The sequence below is a fragment of the Pteropus vampyrus genome, unplaced genomic scaffold, assembly GCF_000151845.1.
Source record: "Pteropus vampyrus isolate Shadow unplaced genomic scaffold, Pvam_2.0 Scaffold127, whole genome shotgun sequence".
Classification (NCBI taxonomy): Eukaryota; Metazoa; Chordata; class Mammalia; order Chiroptera; family Pteropodidae; genus Pteropus; species Pteropus vampyrus.
This window is the reverse complement of record NW_011888908.1, coordinates 2,102,155-2,110,689: the sequence shown is the minus strand read 5'-3', so window position 1 is coordinate 2,110,689 and position 8,535 is coordinate 2,102,155. Positions and strand designations below refer to the sequence as shown.

Sequence of the window (8,535 nt, the reverse complement as noted above, 5' to 3'; positions counted from 1 at the left end):
AAAAAAAAGTAATAAGCAGAAGAAAGGAAATGGCAAAGATTAAAGCAGAAATCGATGAAATAGTAAACAGAGAAAGAATAAAGAAAACCAGTAAATCCAATACCTGATTCTTTAAGATCAGTAAAATCGATAAACCTCTAGCCAGACTGGAGGTCAAGACAAAAGAGAAAAAAAAAACACACAAATTTCTACTGCAGGAACGAGAGAGAATGTCACTGCAGAACTTTAAAGGATAATAAGGGACTATTATGAACAGCTTTATGCCATAAATTCAACAATTTATGTAAGATGCTAAGTAAACTAAGTCAGACAAATACTGTGTGATTTCTCTTATACGTGGAATTTTAAAAAAAGGAACAAACAAAATGAAACGCATAGATCCAGATTGGTAGTTGGAGAGGGGAGGGGCTTTGGGAGGTGGGCGAAACGGGAGAGGGGGTCCCGAGGCACGAGCTTCCCATTGTAAAATAAATCAGGAGATGCGAAGTACAGCATGACGGCGACAGCAAACACTGCCGTGCGACATGCGGGGAAGTTGTTAAGAGTAGATCTGGAGGGTTCTCATTATAAGGAGAATTTTTTTTCTTTTCTTTTTATTGTATCTGTATAAGATGATAGATGTTAACTAAACCTATTGGGATAATCGTTTCACAGTATGTGTAAATCAAACCACCATGCTGTATACCTTAAACTTAAAACAAACAAACAAACTTCACACCCATTAGGATGGCTACTATCAAAAATATAGAAAATAATAAGTGTTGGCAAGGGTGTAGAGAAATTGGAAGCCTTGTGCACTGTTGGTGAGAATGTGAAATGAATGGCACAGTTCCTCAAAAAAGTAAACGCAGCATTGCCATATGGTCCAGCAACTTCACTTCTGGACATAAACCGAAAAGAGTTGAAAGCAGGGATTCAAAGAGTTATTTGTATGCCCACGTTCATAGCAGCATCGCTTACGGTAGGCAGAATGTGGGAGCAGCCCGAGTGTTCATCGACAGATGAACTGATAAACAAGATGTGGTATACACACATAAGGGGATATGATTCAGCTTTAAGAAGGAGGGAAATTCCGACACATTCATCTACGACATGGATGAACCTTGAGGACATTACACTAAGTGAAATAAATCAGCCAAAAAAAGACAGATGCTTGTGATGAGGTACCTGTGTCGTAAAGCCAGAAAGTATAGTGCTGGTTACTAGGGTCTGGGTGTACACTTTAAAATGGTAAATTATGTCTATTTTGCCACAATGAAAAAACAGAAGCTAGAGAGAGCCCGCACCACAGTCCTGCCAGATGTCCAGTTCTTAGCACTATGGCCATGACAGTGGCCCAGAGGCAGGAAGACCTCTGTTTCTCAGGACGCGCCTGGCTGCCCTCCATCTTCTCCAGGGGAGGCCCCTGTGCAGCCCCGAAGGACCTGGAGCCAGGCGAGGCCCCTGCTGACTCGTCTTCTCCTGGCCTCCCATCCGGTGTCAGCGGAGTCGCTCTGTCCTGGGGTCGCTAGGTTTGTGCTTGCTAAGCTATTTTCCAAAACTAGACCCAAGAGTCGGTTAGGTAGTGGAACGAAGATAATAAAGTCATAAAGAAAAGCAAAGGAATGATTATCACAAAAAACAAGTGTCGTCACCACTCAGGAAGGGAATGAGAGGCAACTGGGGAGGTGGCTTCCACAGATTTTCAAGATACTAGCCATGTTCTATTTCTTATCCTGGGAGGTGGGTACATGGATGTTGGTGTGTATATATATATATTAAAAATTGTATTATACTTTTTATACTTTTCATAACTAGACTCTTTAAAAATATTTTAATTACTTAAATGACAGAGTGACTTAGCAGCAGTATGGCATAGTCTTAAGTTTATGGTGATAGATTTGCTTTTCAGCGTCACATCGAACTTCTTCCTTTAATGAGTCTGTAGTTTAACGTGCTTCATAGTTTGTTGGAAGTAATTGCTCAGTCTCTCCGTGTGTGAGTCGAGATGCTTGGCCTCCCTTTGCCACCCTACGCTTCAACTTCGGTTCCCACCGATGATGTGTTTATTTGGTAACAAAGACTCCTTAAAGTAAACCAGTTGTATTTGCGTTGGAGCTTACAATCTGCCATGAGCCTCGCCTGTAAGGGGTTGAGCTCTCGAATTTGGCTATCATGGCTACATATTCATTCTTTGTATTTAATTCGGCGGGTTCTAAAGTCATGATCGGACCCTCCTTTCTCCATGAATTTTGCATGTTGTATTTCCGAGCGTTGACTAATAGTCTCGTAGCCATAAGAAAATTAAGTACGCCCTCCTTTCTGCCACTACGAAACCTAGTACACATGAATATGACTGTACTTACCATACTTCTGTTAAAATTTGTTTATTTCTCTGCATTTCCCATTAGGCTGTGAGCTCCTTGAGAGCAAAGTTCATGCCTTCTTCCTTATCTTTATGTCTTATTATGTGTTGGATAAATAAGAAATGTTGTGTTTTAGGCAGAGAGAGCAACACGAACGAAACCACAGAGGCACGGAGAAGACATTTTCGGGGGGTGGATGATTCCTCCATAGCCAGGGCACTGAGGGGGCTGGGCTGGGAAAGAGTCATGGGGTACAGGCTGGAAGAGTAGTCTGGGGTTAGGTTGTAATTACCCTTGATTGTCACTTTTAGAACTTTGAACTTGATTCTGCAGACAGTGGTTAACAGTGGACCATTTTTAAGGAAGACATGGCACGTTGGGTCTGTGTTCTAGAAGAAACTCTGTCAGCGTCTGTGTGTTAGCTGCGAGGGGGAGAGGCTGCAGACAGAACGGTTAGGAGGCAGACCAGAGCCGTGGAGGAAGGACAGGCCGACCCTGGGTGGCTTCCTTTCTCCTGATGCCAGTCGTGTAACTGTGTCTCTGCTCCTCAAGATATTTTGAGTGAGGTGTGATGGACGTGAAATTTTTCAGAAACTTTGGAGTAGGACATTTCATTTCAAATATGCACAGTTAAGTATTCTTTTTAGGCCTACACACACATACACAGACATATAAATATTTATATGTACATGTACATTTACATATGTATAATATTTAAGTATTGGAAGGTATTCCGCTTCAAGTTTTGATACTTGTCATTAATTACAAATTTGATCATTCTTAAGGCTAGTTTTCTTGAGACTCGTGTAGCCCGTTTCTCTGCTGTATTACAATTTTCATTTTTATATCGAGCATTCATTTTCATACAATCAGCAAATTTTAAAGCTTCTCCCCCATCGTGTGTGTGTGTGTGTGTTTGTACATACACGCGCGTGAGTGTGTTTATGTGTTTGTGCACGCATGCGCGCCATGGGAAGGTGAGTTGTAGCCCTAGGAGACAGGGCAGAGAGGGAGAAATGCAGGGAGAGAGAAGCTAAACGCAGTGCTTGCTGGAGGAAGCCCGGCCTGCGGCTGTGAAGTACAGATTTCTTGGTCGAGTCCTATATTAAGATAAAATCTTAAATTTAACTTAACCGAAGACCTGTTTTATAAGTCGACCCAGAAATAATCAGTGTCTAAAATTCCAACAAACTATTAAATTAAAAAACGGAAAATATGAATACCAGCCGATGTTTCGATGGTGGTAAGGAATTATTGTTAACCCTTTTTAGATATGACAGTCGTACTATGGTAATGTTTTTTAAAAGAGTCCTTACCTTTTGGAGATTCATACTAAAATGTTGATCGATGAAGTGATATAGCAGTCGGATTTACTTTAAATTAATCCAGGAGTTGGGGAACTGGAAGAGAGTGCAGATGAAGCAAGACTGGCCGTGAGCTGACGATTGTTGAAGCTGGGGCATGGCTTCCTGGGGTTCGTGGGGTGCTCTCTACTTTTGTTTGTGGTTGATTTTTTTTTCTATAGTACGTACTTTTAGAAAAAGAAAGAAACAAGGTTCAGGGAACTGATTCAGCTCCCCAAACTCAGAGGTCTTCGATTAATAATCAGATCTGCAGCCACGCATCAGTTTTAACCATCTGTTTGTCTGTCTCATCTATTTTTCCATCTATCCAATCGTCTATGGGCTTTGACTTATCTCAGAAAAAAGGTGACTTTAAAAAATTCTCAGTTATGTATTTTAAATGATGGAATTGAGAAAAAGTCTTAAAACTAAGACAGGTAAGACATACCAAATGCACATGATAAGTTTCTATACATTTACTAGAGATGCATCAGGAATTTGCCCATTAACTTCTTGGCAGCCCTTGTAAAACAAAGAACATGGTCAGCTTTGCGAATCGCAGCATCAGCTGGTAAATCTAGCTGTCAGGTGACTTGAAGTATATTCATGTGAACGGTTTACCTGGCTGCATCTTGAGACCTATTGACAAGGCATAGGAAAGCGAAGGGAAAGAAAAACTAACATTTGTGGAGCATCTTCCACGGGTCAGGTGTTGGGCTAGAGGCTCATACATTGTTAGCAGCCTTGAAACCCTTATTCTGTTAATAATGATTCTTATCCGCATTTGCTTTGGAAGGTGTCTTTTTTTTTTTTTTCAACTTGTCCCCAAAGTCTGGGCACTTGCCAATCCCTTATGTACTTATTCTGTTTCCTTACTACAAAAAAATGTGAGTCTATGGCCATGCCGCCCCGAACCTGCCCAATCTTGTCTGATCTCGGAAGCTTAGCTGGGTCGGGCCTGGTTAGTACTTGGATGGGAGACCACCTAGGAAGACCAGGTGCTGTAGACATTTAAAAAAAGTGTGTGTGTGTGTGTGTGTGTGTGTGTGTGTCCATGTATGTGTGTGTGTGTGTCCGTGTGTGTGTGTGTGTATTTTTAACATTAGTACCAAATTTTAGTGCTAACTTTTAGCATCAGAGGATAGACACTTGAGAATGACTGGTTCGTAGATGAAATTTTTCTATAGGAAAATTATCCAAATTGTGCTTATTTTCCATATTTTCAACCTCGTGTCTCAACATGTCCTGACCTAATCAGTTTTCTCTGTCCCCAGAGCTGCTTTTGCCCTGGTGTGCCCCGCCTCAGACCAGGGCGGCAAGGCCCGCGGTCGCCTAAGGCAGAAACTCGACAGTGAGGTCGCATTCCTGACACCTTCCTCACCTGGCTGGGTCCTTGGTCCCCTGGTGTCCATCTGCAGTGCTCTCTCCATCCGCACTGGCCCCGCCCTCTGGCGGACACTGTCACCTCCAGCCTGACTGTTGCAGCTGCTCCTCTGTGTTTGGGACTGTCCCCCCACCCCCGGCCCTCTTCCCACACGGCAGTCAAATCGATTTGCCAAAGTGCAGTGCGGGTTGTATCATTCCTCCACTTAAATATTTCAAAGAAGTGGCCTTCAGACTTTTTGACATGCGACTTAGAATAAGAAAGAAATTTAACATCGTGACCCAATAGACACATAAATATATGTAAACAAGTTTTGTGATTTCTATTCTGTCCTAGTCGATCCTATCCTATTTTGATCTCTTTTGTTGAAAAAGTAGTGCTGGTTGAAACCCTTAGAAGCGATTTCAGAGCCGATTCATGGATGAGATCGTGCGGTGTGAACGGCTCTGCCATTTAGGACTCTTCCTGAACAAAGGCTGAAAACCGCCCTCCCAACCCAGGATGGCGGGCTTTGTATCCTCTGCCATCTGCTCATCTCTGCAGCCCCAACACGTGCTCTGTCACTGGATGTCCCAGCTTTCCCAAACCCCTGACGACTGTCCCCGAGTGATGCCGCCCTCTTTTGCCTTCGACTGGTCTGTCCCCACCCCTCTCCCATCTGCCTGGTCGATTCTTCAGGTCCTACAGTGTCAGCGTCAATGCCACTTCCTTCAGGAAGTGTGACCCTGATTGTCCAAAGTGTGTGTCACATGCCAGTCTCTGGGCTGAACCCTTCACACGGATTATGTCGTTTAGGGTTCAGTCGCCAGAATAGGTGCATAAGAAGTACCTGTTGGATGAATTTGCTTCACTTCGTGCCCCTGCAGGTGCTGTTTAGGACAAGAAGAGTATTGATATATTGCGTATCCTAGAATTTCTACAGGACTGAGAATCCACTTCTCAGGTTGGCTGCCCTTCTGAGCGTTTGTCTCCATATGTTCATTGCGCCCGTGGCCAGCGGGTCATCTGTGGGTACAAATGCTGCAGGGGGTGTCAGCATTTCTTCAGGCTTGCAAGAAAGTGCAGTCTGTATCCAGTTATCTGAAAATCGGATGAGAACGCAGTGAGATCTTAACATCTGCCTCAGTGTTTTATGTTGTCAATTCATTTTCTTTGATGGTTGCTTTTAAAGCCTAGTTTAATCTAGCGATTCCTATTATTAGAAGTGTCCTGAATCAGACTATAAATTTATGCAGCCATGATCAAGGAAATTTGGATCTTTAATCTGAATAAGGGTCACAATACCAAGTCACAGTGTATTATGCAGAATACAAAGCCAGAAGGTAAATCAGTTGAAAATTATGAACCTACTTTGCTCTACAATGAATCAGAGCCACTCGAGTCCTGGGAAATGGGATGGACACGGTAAATAGTTCCAACTTCAGGTAATTATTACTGTTTACAAACAGTAATGACCCACGGCAGGTAAATAGTCCTTGAAAGGCCATTGTAAGGTAAAAATAGGCCAAATGTTCTCAAGCTCAGGAATTCTGTAATGACGTCACATCTGTCTCAGATACGCCTGCAGATGTACCAAGAAGGGCCTCATAATTTCTACTCTGGCTGGTCTGAGGTCATTTAGTGCTTTTCTGATAATACATGTTCTTGAATAGGAAAATAAAATAGCTCTCATTGGTAACGAGAAATACAATTTTCAAAGTAAGTGTATAACATATATTTTTAAAAGATACTATTAACCCGAGTTCCTAAACTGATCATTAGCCGGTTTCTAAAAATCAGGAATCACTTAGAAACACATAATTTCGTGCTGCTGCTCTTCGGAATGTGCGAACGTCGCAGTAATCTAAAATTTCAGTGTTGTCACGTTGTAACTTCATTTCATATCATGTTTTTATTTGTTCATGATTGTGCAAATCAACAAAGTGGAAGCCAGGAAGCTAGAACAAAAGCTAGTTGGTTTCGTAGTTAGGGAACCTGGCTTCTGATCCATATTCTGCTTTTGCATATCCGTTTGGCCATAGGCATATCATTTAACCTCTTAGGCTCTCAGGTTCTTGAAACAAGAAGGTTAAAATCACAGCATGATCATTTTCAAAAAAATCTATGATTCTAAATCGGCGTTAAATGAGACCCTGATTATATATCAGTGGGAAAACCCTTTGTCACTTTAAATAAATTTAATAAATGGGTTTGATTCGTTTTTCTAGATTTCTTTCCTATAGGGGATGTGGACTCTTTAAAGTTTTTAAGACACCTCAAAAATGGAGCAAAATCCAAATAACCAAAATATCACCCATTGAATTGACAGTATCCATGAATCTGTCAATTTATAATCTATTGAATTTACAACTCTTATTTCCTGAATCCATGATTTATAGTAAGATTAAGAACACTTATTTACATATAGTCATGTGCTACATAACATTTCGGTCAAGGACAGTCAGTGTACATGGGACAGTGCATGTGACGTTGGTCCCACAAGATTATAATGGAGCTGAAAATGTCCTATTTCCTAGTGACATCGTAACATCACGGCACAATACGTTACTCATTTGCTTATGGCGATGCTGGGGTAACAAACCTACCGTGCCGTGTGGCACATATAATTATGTACGGTACATAATACTTGATAATAAGTGACTACGTTACCAGTTTGTGTATTTGTGAGACTACACTTTTTATTGCTATTTTAGAGTGGACTCTAAAATACTTATTGAAAACATGTCTGCTGTAAAACAACATTCCATGTTATGCTGGCAACAGCCTCACACTTCTCGTGTTTACTGCATCTCTTGATTGTGTCATTTTCTCTTGTGCCTCATTTAATCCCATGTTCTTGTGTACAGTGACATGCTGTACAGGCCTGTAGGCCAGGAGCAAGAGGCTGTACCACAGGGCCTGGGCGTGCAGTGGGCTGGACCATCTGGGCGTGCGTGAGAGCACTGTGATGCTCACACGATGATGAAATCGCCGAACGACGATGTCTCAGAACACGTCCCCGTTGTTAAGCTCTGCACGACTGTGTTCTGTGTCCCAGCCGTAAGCCTCAGAAGCCACCGAGTTTCTGTCGATCAGTTGCTTCTCGATCTTGGGAACTATGAAGTTTGCAAACAGGTGGCATCAGAACGCAGGTCACAGTAAATCTAATTGACTCCTGTCCACTTACAGGTTGCTCCACTTTAAAAAGAAAAACTTCTTATCAAAGTAAAATATACCACAGAAAAAAGTACGTAAGTGTACACTGGATGTATTTTCACAAATTGAACACACCTGTGTGATTAGTAACCTGATCAAGAAACACACCAGGCTCTCAGAAGCCCGCGCCGTGCTCCCTTTCAGGCACAGCTCCGTCGCCAGAGGTCATCACTCTCCCAGCTGCTGGCCCCGTAACTTAGCTGTGCTCGTTTTTGTACCTTGCATATGGAATCTTACTGCAAACACTCTTTGTGATTTCTATCACTCA

At 42.2% G+C, this 8,535-nt stretch overlaps 1 protein-coding gene and 1 pseudogene across 6 annotated transcripts in view; both read left to right on the top strand.

The window, feature by feature from the left end:
- Nucleotides 1-8,535, top strand: part of STAU2 (staufen double-stranded RNA binding protein 2) — a 232,365-nt gene that overhangs the window by 181,096 nt on the left and 42,734 nt on the right. The window lies entirely within an intron of this gene.
- Nucleotides 4,580-4,698, top strand: LOC111744114 (annotated as a pseudogene).